Here is an 11,512-nt window from a genome sequence, read left to right as displayed (position 1 = left end):
AGCAATGAGCATGATAAGATTATATACTAAAGATATATTCAGGCTATGTTCAAAACTTTCATCATGGTATTATTTGTTACAAAATGTCTGCTTGACTTGTTGCGCCTTTTCTTCTCAGTTCCATGCTGTAGTAACTAACACTAATCTTCCATCGTCGCAGGATTGCCATTGGAGAAAAATATTGATGGAAGTGTTAACCATGTTCATAGTTCATTTAGAAAGAAGTATAAATGTGAAGTGCATCTTTAGTGACATCCCATTTGGTCACCTATTTTTGTACTGTCGGACTTTACCTGAAATGGAGATCTAAAAAAAAATAAAATAATTATGTTTACAGAATTAGAGTTTAAAAGATTAAAAACAACAAAGTTTTGCAGAATTTTACCAAATCCCGGGTATGATACGAGGAAGAAGATCGGGTTTTGTTTTGACTGTGCGCTGAGCGAGGCGAAGTGATCAACTGAGTGAGTGAGGAGCGTCTGACTCCGCCCCTTTTATGCTCAGTTGAGGGACTTCTCGAATGTTCTAGCAAACTGAGCACGTGGGGGTTTCGTGATTCTCGAGCGAAGAAGGTGGACGTGGGAATGAAGCAAAAGTTGTACAATTTATTACAATTATATCGAGAACAACAGGCATATATATATAAACAATATATTTGTAATTTTACACCAATATAGTGTTGATAAAAAATTAGGATATTACAAAAACAAATTTCTAAATCAACACCATCAAATTACTCCGAATCATTTGAGTTCCCCCCAGTAGCGAATTTTTTGTTGTTCAGTGTAATACGATTCAAATCGTCAAAACCTAAAACATAAATCGTATTGTTTGCTATGTTGAAACTCGGCTTTATATGACTTTGAACATACCTCGTTTTGATAGCGTTAGAGCGTGAACTTACAACTAATAACGAAATGATATACTGTTTGAAAGAAAGTGGAATGAGGAGCATAGATCGATGCACTGAGGGATAATTAACATTCTTCATTGGCTTAATTACAGCCACGGTAGGGTGTATAGAAACTGGCAGGTCCAGTAGTGGAGATCACTTAGGCTTAGTTAAAGCTAAAGGTTGAATATTGTTTTTATAATAATGTAAATAACTATTGGCGTGTTTATCAGGAATCTATTTTCATTGAAAACTACATCGTAATAATACATATCTTTTCATATACGAGTTGTCAACACTGTTAATACGTCGTAATAATTGATCATGTATTGTTTAACAGTGTTCTTTAAATAATATATATTGTAGTGGAATTGCCGAATTGTTATCACTCTGCAAACAGTTTGCTTGAAATAATGACAACTGTTTGGCAGTCCCATTGCAATATTCACTTTATTTACCATTTGTTTCAAATAGTGATTATTTTATTGGGTGTTTTTACTTCATTCACTTCAGTGAACCTTTTTCATGTAAAATAATGTAGTTCATCATTATTTTAAATAAATGGTTATTGAAATATTTATGTTTTAATAAATATAGAAATTACGACATAGAGGGAAATGAAGAAGCTTCAACTTAGTGTGACAGACTAGGTTTTGTGAGATAACTTTATATATAAGAAACAAATTATATGTAAAACCTTCTATGATACAGCTAAATCACTTGGTTTTGTGAGATAACTTTATATATAAGAAACAAATTATATGTAAAACCTTCTATGATAAAGCTAAATCACTTGGTTTTGTGAGATAACTTTATATATAAGAAACAAATTATGTGTAAAACCTTCTATGACAAAGTTAAATCACTTGGTTTTGTGAGTTAACTTTATATATAAGAAACAAATTATATGTAAAACCTTGTATGACAAAGTTAAATCACTGGGTTTCTATTATCAGTAGACAAGAGTCATAACTAATACACTGTATGTGCAATAATGCAAAAAGACATAATTCCAAGACATTTCTTATTACTTAGCATAAGGTATATCACGAACAGAACCATCTTAAAAACTACGTGCACATGATGAAATTTACAATATTAGCTTCACGTAATTAAAAAGTTTGTTAATTTGTAATAGCGAAAGTTACCAATTTATTAAAATTTCTAAAACGTTGGTACACTTTATTCAATTTAATCTGGTTTACATGTGAAGATCTTTCTAGGCTGAATACATTTCAACTGAGCCTGGCATGGCCTGGTCATTAAGGTGCGCGAATTTCAGTTTTTGGGTCGAGGGCTTGAAACCCGTCGCCGAGCATGTTCGCCCTTCCAGAAGTGGAAGTGTTATAATGTGACGATCAATCCAACTGTTCCTTGGTGATGTTAACTAAGCTGCTTTTATTCTACTATATTACTTCATAATTAGGGATGGCTAACGCAGATAACCCTCGAGTAATTTTCCGCGAAAAATCAACAAAACAAACAATACTTTACAACTAAGCGAATTTATACATCCATTTTGTTGTGAGACGGCAAGATTTTTGAATATCTTTTGTTTGATTTACAACCAATCATCTATTTTGTAAGAAAGTTATGCTTTTTCTACGAGTTGCACTTTCTATATGTTCCAGTTTTATCTGTAGTGTATGGACGTCCGTGAGTGATGGCATTTCTTCATTCTTCAAAAGTCGTATGACAACAAGTTTTCAGAGATGTCTTTGCACATGTAAAGTGGGCTTTTCTTTTTGTCTCTTCAAGTATGGTTTCACCAATATAGTTTAACTACATCTCCAAGCTTTCTACCAGTGATTTTTTCAAGCCTCGTAACAGTTGGTATTGGCTTAATTATATTATAAAGGGCATTTAAATACAGGTCCCAATTTCATCATATTTTTCTTATCGGGTAATTTTATGAAGAAGAACAATGAAATAACCTATAAGATCATAAACAAATACAATAATTGATATATTTATAAGATACCTGTGGCACCAACAATGTGAAATATTATATTGAACTAGCGTATAGCTTGTCAAACATGACGGGACAAGTACTACCACTCCCACCTTTTAGTATACCCTAACCTCACATTTCATAGCTAACTGAAATATGTAAATTTTGCGAAATCAAGTTTGACCAACAAAGAGGCAGAATAGTGCAGTCGAGGCAGTCAAACGGTGGTAAATCTTTTGTGAGCCAATCAAAATTAAGATTATTCATGAAATGAATTCGTGGCGTATTCGTGGAATAATTATTGATAAAAATCAGTTACATTAACATCTTCTAATATATAGAAAAGCCAGTGCGTTTGGTAACACAACGTCCGAACAATGGCTTTTATGTCAAGTTGCTTAGCAACTAAAGTATAACCTAATATTGTTGTTAGTCTATGGATTGAAAGTATAAAATGAAATGTATAGATAACAAAACTGGAAAAATATTTGTTGATTTCGTAATTTAGAGTCTCCGTTGATTAAAGACGTTTTTTATATTAAAAATGTTGGTGATATAACAGAAAATAGCTTAATTCAGAAACAATATAAATTTAAAATTGAATCAGTATTTTTTTACTTTTATGATATATTCTATGCACTTGACTCTAGGCTAGGTGATCCCACACGACGTCTTTACTTTATTAGCTTTTTATACCAACACTCACTACACTTATAAGGTTCACGGTCCCCTTGCACCTCCGTCACTAAAATAGTAATGGGCAGGCAGTAATCGAAGTATTCTATCTGGATAAATGCATGTTGGCTTTTATGACTCCTCCTATTTCGAGAAATCACATATGACGTGACGTGACACACAGACTTTTATATAGGTTAGATTACATTAAAATTGAGAGAGTAAGTGAACATTTATTGCTATGTGAAATTCATAAAAATCTTAGGTATATGTTTTTAAATTGAAAGAGCAATTTTTAAAAATCATCTTTTTTTTCTGGTTGAAATACTCCATCTATCCAATTGTATACTGGTACTTAGGTTTTCGGATTTTATAACATTTCTAAATGCGTCACCAGCTCCAGCATTATACAATAAAATGTTAACGTATGTCCAAAAACGACGTCTCCAGCTCTTGAGTTGAACATCAGTTTATTAAAATGTCCGATTTCATATTGTTTCCCATCTCTATGCATAAAGTGATTGAGGCGGTGCATATTGTCTGGGGCAAACGTTTTTATTTACATTATATACATATATATAAAGTCTTGGAAGGAACTATGGGTAAAATTGGGTATAAAAGGCAAATACAACGGGAATGCCACACCTTTATTGCTAGAAAAGAAATAGCATCAGATTACAGTCACATAATCTCTGTGCCCAGTAGTACTAATGTTTAGCCAGTCATGACGTCCAGGACTAAACTACTGCGTGGTACGTATTTGTATGGTTGGGGAAAGATAATGCATGCGAACAATTGATGGAAAAGGCCGTGTCCCAGTAGAAGCTGTATACAAGACATTGTTTAATTATTGCAGTGGTTCAGGTAGAACACCGTAACTCTCAAAAGTAATGGTGAGAATATAAATCTTGTGTAACGACCTTTGCTGTAATTACAGATGTGAATGCTACCCCGATAACGGTAAGATATGTTCCCATTAACTCGAATTGGTCTCAGTAGATGTGTGACTGCTCGAAACCTACCGAGAAGAAATAAACAAACCACAAGGCTGAAATAGGCATCAGGTCACAAACAATACAATAAGTAAACCTGGAACCGTGTGTCTTTTATCCATGAATCCAAATTCGAATTGTCAGTGACAATTCGTTGATGACGGAGAGGGATAAGACAAAATATACAACTTTGGGTTTGAATCTGGACCAGGAGTGTTGGTGATTTACACAAAACAGATGGAATCTTGACTCCTGCATTTGGACCAGTAGTGTTGGTTATCTGCCCAAAACTGATGGAATCTTGACTCCTGCATCTCTATCAGTAGTGTTGGTGATCTACAGAAAACTGATGGAATATTGATCCCTGCATCTGGACCAGTAGTTTTGCTGATCTACACAAAACTGATGGAATCTTGACTTTTGCATCTCTACCAGTGGTGTTAGTGTCTACACAAAACTGACGGAATCCTGACCCCTGCATCAAGACCAGTGGTCTTGGTGATCAAAACTGACGGAATCCTGACCCCTGCATCAAGACCAGTGGTCTTGGTGATCAAAAGAAAACTGCGGAACTCTGACAAGCACAGCAGGCTCTGATCTATCACTTAATTCTCTCAGGAACACGACTCATTGGACGAAAGTTAATCTTCCAACAAGACAAAGTTTCTAAGCATACAATAAAATTAACGAAAAGTTATCATGATAGCAAAATACCTGTGGAACACTCAGAACCACGGTTCGACTTGCACAATATCCTGATATAAACATCCTTGAAGTTGTATGTCCAGACAACTTGGTTGAATTGTGGGATAATACAGAAACAATAGCCCACAGTTATACAATGATAAATTGTATGACAGCAATAAACACAAAACAAGGCTTAAAATAAGGGGCTCACATGCAAAATACCACTACATATGTACGTTTTGTATTTTCCCTGATGACGTCTTTGTAATTAGTACATTTATTGTCTACTTGCCCTTGTTCTGTGTGTGGGAACATAATCATTCCATTGAGAGGCGTGTGTATAATATACCGCATGCACAGACTTGATTCTGGTTTACGACGCATTCTTTATGTGCAAATAATATGTTTAGTTTTAAAGGGCAGTTTTTGGTATCATATTCACATTGGCTACTTTATGTGCATGTATTTTGTTCACGTTAACATATATGCATATCTACATATATAATCACTATTCGATTTTGTATTCTCACATTGGGGTATACTGTAAACTACTAGAAAATTTTAACAGGGATTCAGATTTTATTGGTAAATTAGCTTTTTAACTAAACAACCAATACAGCTGAAACTATCGTACTTTTTTGAAGCACCATTTACTCATTGAATTCAGTTAATTAATCAGTTAATTAATGTATTGGTAGTTAATTACTTGTTACAGCACGTGGTACATGAGTGATATGAAAGCCTTTGTTGTCTGAATGAGGGTCTGACATAATCAATTTGTCTGCAAGAAATGTTTGTCTATAACGAGATACACAGTACGAATATGGGCTTCTCTGGCCTTGATAACATTTCTCTATTCAGTTAATAAGAAGTTGACGCTAGGATGGAAGAGGGGGTTATCATGGTCAGATCCCAACTCGAACTCCTCATGACACTCCCCGGGGAGAGGACCTACGGGTATATGCCAGGTTTGGTGACACTCGGTCCACCGTTTTGCCGGTTATGAGGGACAAACACATATACACAGAGACGTTTGTCAAATGTCCCCCCCCCCCCAAAGGCATAGCGGTATATCTGCGGACTTGCAACGTTAGAAACTGGGTTTCGATACCCGTGGTGGGCAGAGCACAGATAGCCCTGGTGTATCTTTGTGTATAATTAAAAACAAAGAAACGTTTGTCAAATAATGGTTAAGATACACATGTTCTACGTTTTTCGAAGTTTGTTAATAATATTATGTAATGCTATCAAACGTTGACATCATTTAAATATGCCTACCAGAAATAATATAGCGGAGAAGAAATAAAGAAATTTTACATTTGAAAACAACACAGTATAGTTTAATAATATTGTTTTACGGACGTTTAGTACACAAACACGCATCTCTCTTGTCCAGAAATTTTCCCGCTCTCACGATGTAGTTTGTTCTATAGACAATTGTCTCAGCACTATGTAACGTTAGTTGTTTAAAAAAATAAAACAAGATGTGGATGTGCTTGTGAGCTACACTTATTTTCAATGATAAAAGCTACATAATCATTTTACAACTGTACCTTCCTGTCTGTCCTTATGTGTCAATTGTTTTGTTAAATCGTAGAGATTTACAACGTATTGTGGGTTACAGTGATACATTGTGTTTGATCGTTGTATATACACTTTCTTTAAACGCATGTGTATTCTCGCATTTTTAGAAAAATAGAAGACGTTCTGTAAGTGTGAAACTTACATTATACATGTATACATAGGCTTAATATAATAAACAAAATCTGAAGACCCCCCTCCCAAAATGGAAGAAATGGGTGAGATTAGGAATGATGATGATGAGGAAAAGTTTGTTTCTTGTTAAGCTACAAAATGGGCTATCTATGCACTGCTCACCTCTGATATTGAAACCCTATTTAGCGTTGTAAGCCATGTGGCCTACCGCTAACCCATAAGGGGGCGCGAGGAAAAGTTTAAGTGTGATGGTTACAGAAATATATGGACTTGCATGAAAATATATCATATAACAATGAAACAAGTATAATGAAAACTTGGATTATGTGAAAAACGATTGTATCTAGCTCAAATGATCTGTCTGAAGAAATCGGTTTTCATTTTCTTCTAAGCTTTGGCCCACAGTGATTTGGTACTATTAAGTTCAATCCTCTAATCAGGATGAGTGTAGCCAATGGTCGTCAGTTGTACTACAATGTGAGATTAGCGCTAATAACTATTTGGTAGAACATCAAACTAATGATGGAAGAAGCGTTTTTGATATAAATATTCACGTGGATGTCGTTCACACAAGAAGAATTAAAATGGATATCGAATAATATATGATAAAAATGTTATGTAAATCTTTAAATAAATGATATAACAGGTATAGTTGGAGATCAGTGGGCTTCTGGTAAGAGCATTTATTATGCTTTTTTAATAAAAACAAAATAGACAATTGTCGTTTATCTATAGACCCTTCTAGATCGTTGGTTGTTGAGTTCTTATTCAACCAATGGTATGAAACTAGGCCTAAACCAAATAAAACTGTTTCAATGAAATGTTTTTAATTTTTTTATTAAAATATTGAAATTATTCACACACTGAGGTTATAAAAATTTAGAATTTCCAAGATGGAGTTATAATTTGTACTTAACTGTTTTGTAAAATAAAGGAATAAGTATGAAGTTCAGGATCCAGAACCATCCAGAAAGAGTTTCGCAAGAAATTGAATCCCAATCGTTGCATCAAGAGTGGGTCGTCTAGTAACAGGTCATAAGTCACGGGCACAAAACTCAATCCTCAATCACTTGTAAAAGTCGTCCACATACACTTGGCAACAATACGCAACGTAATGAAGAAGGATTTCTGCCTGGAACTGTTATAAATCTTACGTGTTCTTAAGGTCATAAGTCACGGACACAAAACTCAATCCTCAATCACTTGTAAAAGTCGTCCACATACACTTGGCAACAATACGCAACGTAATGAAGAAGGATTTCTGCCTGGAACTGTTATAAATCTCACGTGTTCTTAAGTTACTTCCAAGATATGTTGTATACTTCAAGCAGCGATAGCATGAAACGGGTATTCACAATATTCCATATGAAGACATACTGGTTAAGTCGCCGGACACAACGCACTGTTGAAATACACATTCGGAACCATCTTTACGTAGACTGGATGGTTCATGGGAAGCATTCGCGGAGGAGTGGTGTGATTTGCAGATGACAACGTTTTGTTTATTGTCAAAATGTTCGATCGTCATACAGAGCATTACCGGACGTGAAGATGTGGCGAGGCTTCAAAATCGTGTGCAACTTCCGTAATATATATATATATATATATACTGAAAAAAATACTCCAATTTTGGAAAATGCATAAAACACTTGGTTAAATGACATACGTAAAAAATATAAGGATATTTATAAGCAACGTCTTTTTAAATATTAACGTCCTTCTAATTAAATACTTACCTTCAAGTTAAATCTCCCCAGTGAGTACTCCTAGAAATTTCTATTAGCGAATCACTCTAACTAGCTGCCTCTATGAATAATATTTTGGGTACACGACTGGCCTTTAAATGTATTTGGTAATAGTACCATATCTCGTATATAACAGCCGTAATTTATTACTTCCGTAATGGCTTTGTTTTAATATTTCTGTTAGATATTACGTATTTCGAACGTAGGACAATCAATCTCTCTTATCAGCGGGTTGGCAAGATGGGCACAAGAACAAATGTGAAGTGTTAAACAGTATTTTAATTAAAATAATAAAAATTCTTATATTTCATTGTCTGAGAGCAAACAGTTGAACATATATTACACCGAAATAACTTTAAGTCTTATGTCTTAACATTTCTGTGTTTGCTAGAGTGAAAGAAAAAAATATTAGTATTGTAGTGTTAACATACATTACAACGCGATAATTTTAGCCTCACATTTTATCGTTTGTGTAGAAACTGGAGTAAAACAGGAGGGAAACTACAATAACCGCGGCACGTCAATTCTTTTAGGCAGGATTAGGGTAAATTAACCTATTGGTCTTTTTGTTCCTTTTTATTAGCTATATTTACGTGCGCCAGCAATACCAAGCGTGAGGCGCGCGTATACCCGATTCAGTTTTATTACTCATCAGGTTCTCTACCAGCCTACCCTCAAATTGAAATTCTTTTAGGCAGGATTAGAGTACATTAATGTGTGAGACCTTGGGCACGGTCTAATATATCAATCAAAAGGGTTTGACCTCCTAGGTCCAAAACTGTAATTAGATCTCGAATCGTCAAGAGATGAGAGAGCTATGAGTTAAAAGTTTGTACTCGAAAAAGAAAAAAATTGAGTGGTTCTATGAGCCGTTATGCCGCGGCTAAAAATTGATTAGTGTTATATTGTTATAGCTACTGTGCGAGAAAGTTATATTTCAGTTTCGTTTCGCAGATTGTATTAATTTTTCTATTTTCGGCTTATGTAAGTCCCAATTTTCAGTTATTTTTGTTTATAGGCTCTTGGAAGACTGGGTAGATTATGAACATTCCCTGGGCCTACAATAAGTGTTGAAATGAGGAGATCAGTGGTGTTGACATTGATTTCCGAAACATGGTCGTTGAAGTTCTTGTGAAAAGAGATTGCGTTCTGTTGCAAGTGTACAAGAACTTATTACGTTACAAGCATTTGGAGTCTAATATTGATCGTGAGCTGCTAACCCTAGTAAAAATGGTAGTAAATTAAAGGTGAGTGCTGGAAATGTTTGATACATTAGTTCCCGATAGTATCTTTCTATCTCGGTTATTTTTTATAGTTAAACTGCCTGTAGAACAAGCATCGTGTGGTTTGCTTAAACATTTTTCTTGTAGTCTTCTTAACCTTCGTGGCTTGTGACTTTATCATTACACTGGTTTGTAGAAATAAACAAAACTTGTTATACCTCAAGAAGCAAGTATTATACTACGTGAAACGTGTTGCTGATGTTTAAAAAAATATTATATATATAGACGAAATGTATGTTTGTTTGCACCCTAACTTCTCCGATTCTATTGAGCCAATCCCAACCGAGATTTGTATATGAATATTATAAACTATGGGGAACATCCTAAGCGGGTCAAAATTGAGCCTAATCCTATTTTGTAAAGCCCGTTGGTTAATTACTCTCAACCTATTTAGTCAATCTCAAACAATTTTTGGCAGGTTGACTCTTTAGACAATGTTGAATATTCTAAAGGGATTCAAGGTCAAAGTATGAAGGTTGCTAGATTGTTTCTCAAACAACCATGCTTTTCTCATTGTCAATTATATTTAGGGTGTTTAAGGGTGGGATCACCTCAAAATCTTTATTTGTTGGTAGATGGATAGCAAACTGCGAATGTTGTGTATGAAGAAGCTTTGTTATAATTTTAACATTTTGAAATAAAGTTTATTTTCAATTATTACTTTGAAATATATGATTGCTGTGAAACTTACATTGTTTTAATTAAGTTTCAACATACCCCGTCAGTTAACGGGTATTTCAGTTTGTACCATATAAAACTCTATTTGTGCCGCAGCAAGAATGGAATATTTTACTATTTGTGGCATATCATTTATGTTAAGCAGGAAGGAACTATTATAATATATAAAGTAAATTATGTTTGTTGTAGCTGCTAAACATTACACAACGTTCTCTTTAAAACAGCCAAATGTTTCTTGGATTCAACTTTAATACACAAAGGATAAGACAAACTATTTAATTTTCAAGTTGAGGTATTCAAGACTTTAAGTCACAACGTAATTTTTTTCTGTAAAATATTCCAATGTTACGTAGTAATAGAACTGACTGAGAGCGTCTGCAACTACATATTCCATGTTGCAACAAATCGGCAGAGAAGGTGGCAACTACATAATGTACGTTGCAACAAATCGGCTGAGAAGGTGGCAACTACATAATGTACGTTGCAACAAACAGATTGAGAAGGTCGGCAACAACATATTTCATGTGGCAACAAATCGGCTGAGAAGGTGGCAACAGCATATTCCATGTTGCAACAAATCGGCTGAGAAGGCCGGCAACAACATATTCCATGTTGTAACAAATCGGCTGAGAAGGCCGGCAACAACATATTCCATGTTGTAACAAATCGGCTGAGAAGGCCGGCAACAACATATTCCATGTTGCAACAAATCGGACTGAGAAGGCCGGCAACAACATATTCCATGTTGTAACAAATCGGCTGAGAAGGTGGCAACAACATATTCCATGTTGCAACAAATCGGCTGAGAAGGCCGGCAACAACATATTCCATGTTGTAACAAATCGGCTGAGAAGGCCGGCAACAACATATTCCATGTTGTAACAAATCGGCTG

Source organism: Limulus polyphemus, unplaced genomic scaffold (genome assembly GCF_000517525.1).
Source record: "Limulus polyphemus unplaced genomic scaffold, Limulus_polyphemus-2.1.2 Scaffold1126, whole genome shotgun sequence".
NCBI lineage: Eukaryota > Metazoa > Arthropoda > Merostomata > Xiphosura > Limulidae > Limulus > Limulus polyphemus.
The sequence above is the reverse complement of the archived record's forward strand: the minus strand, read 5'-3'. Positions refer to the sequence as shown.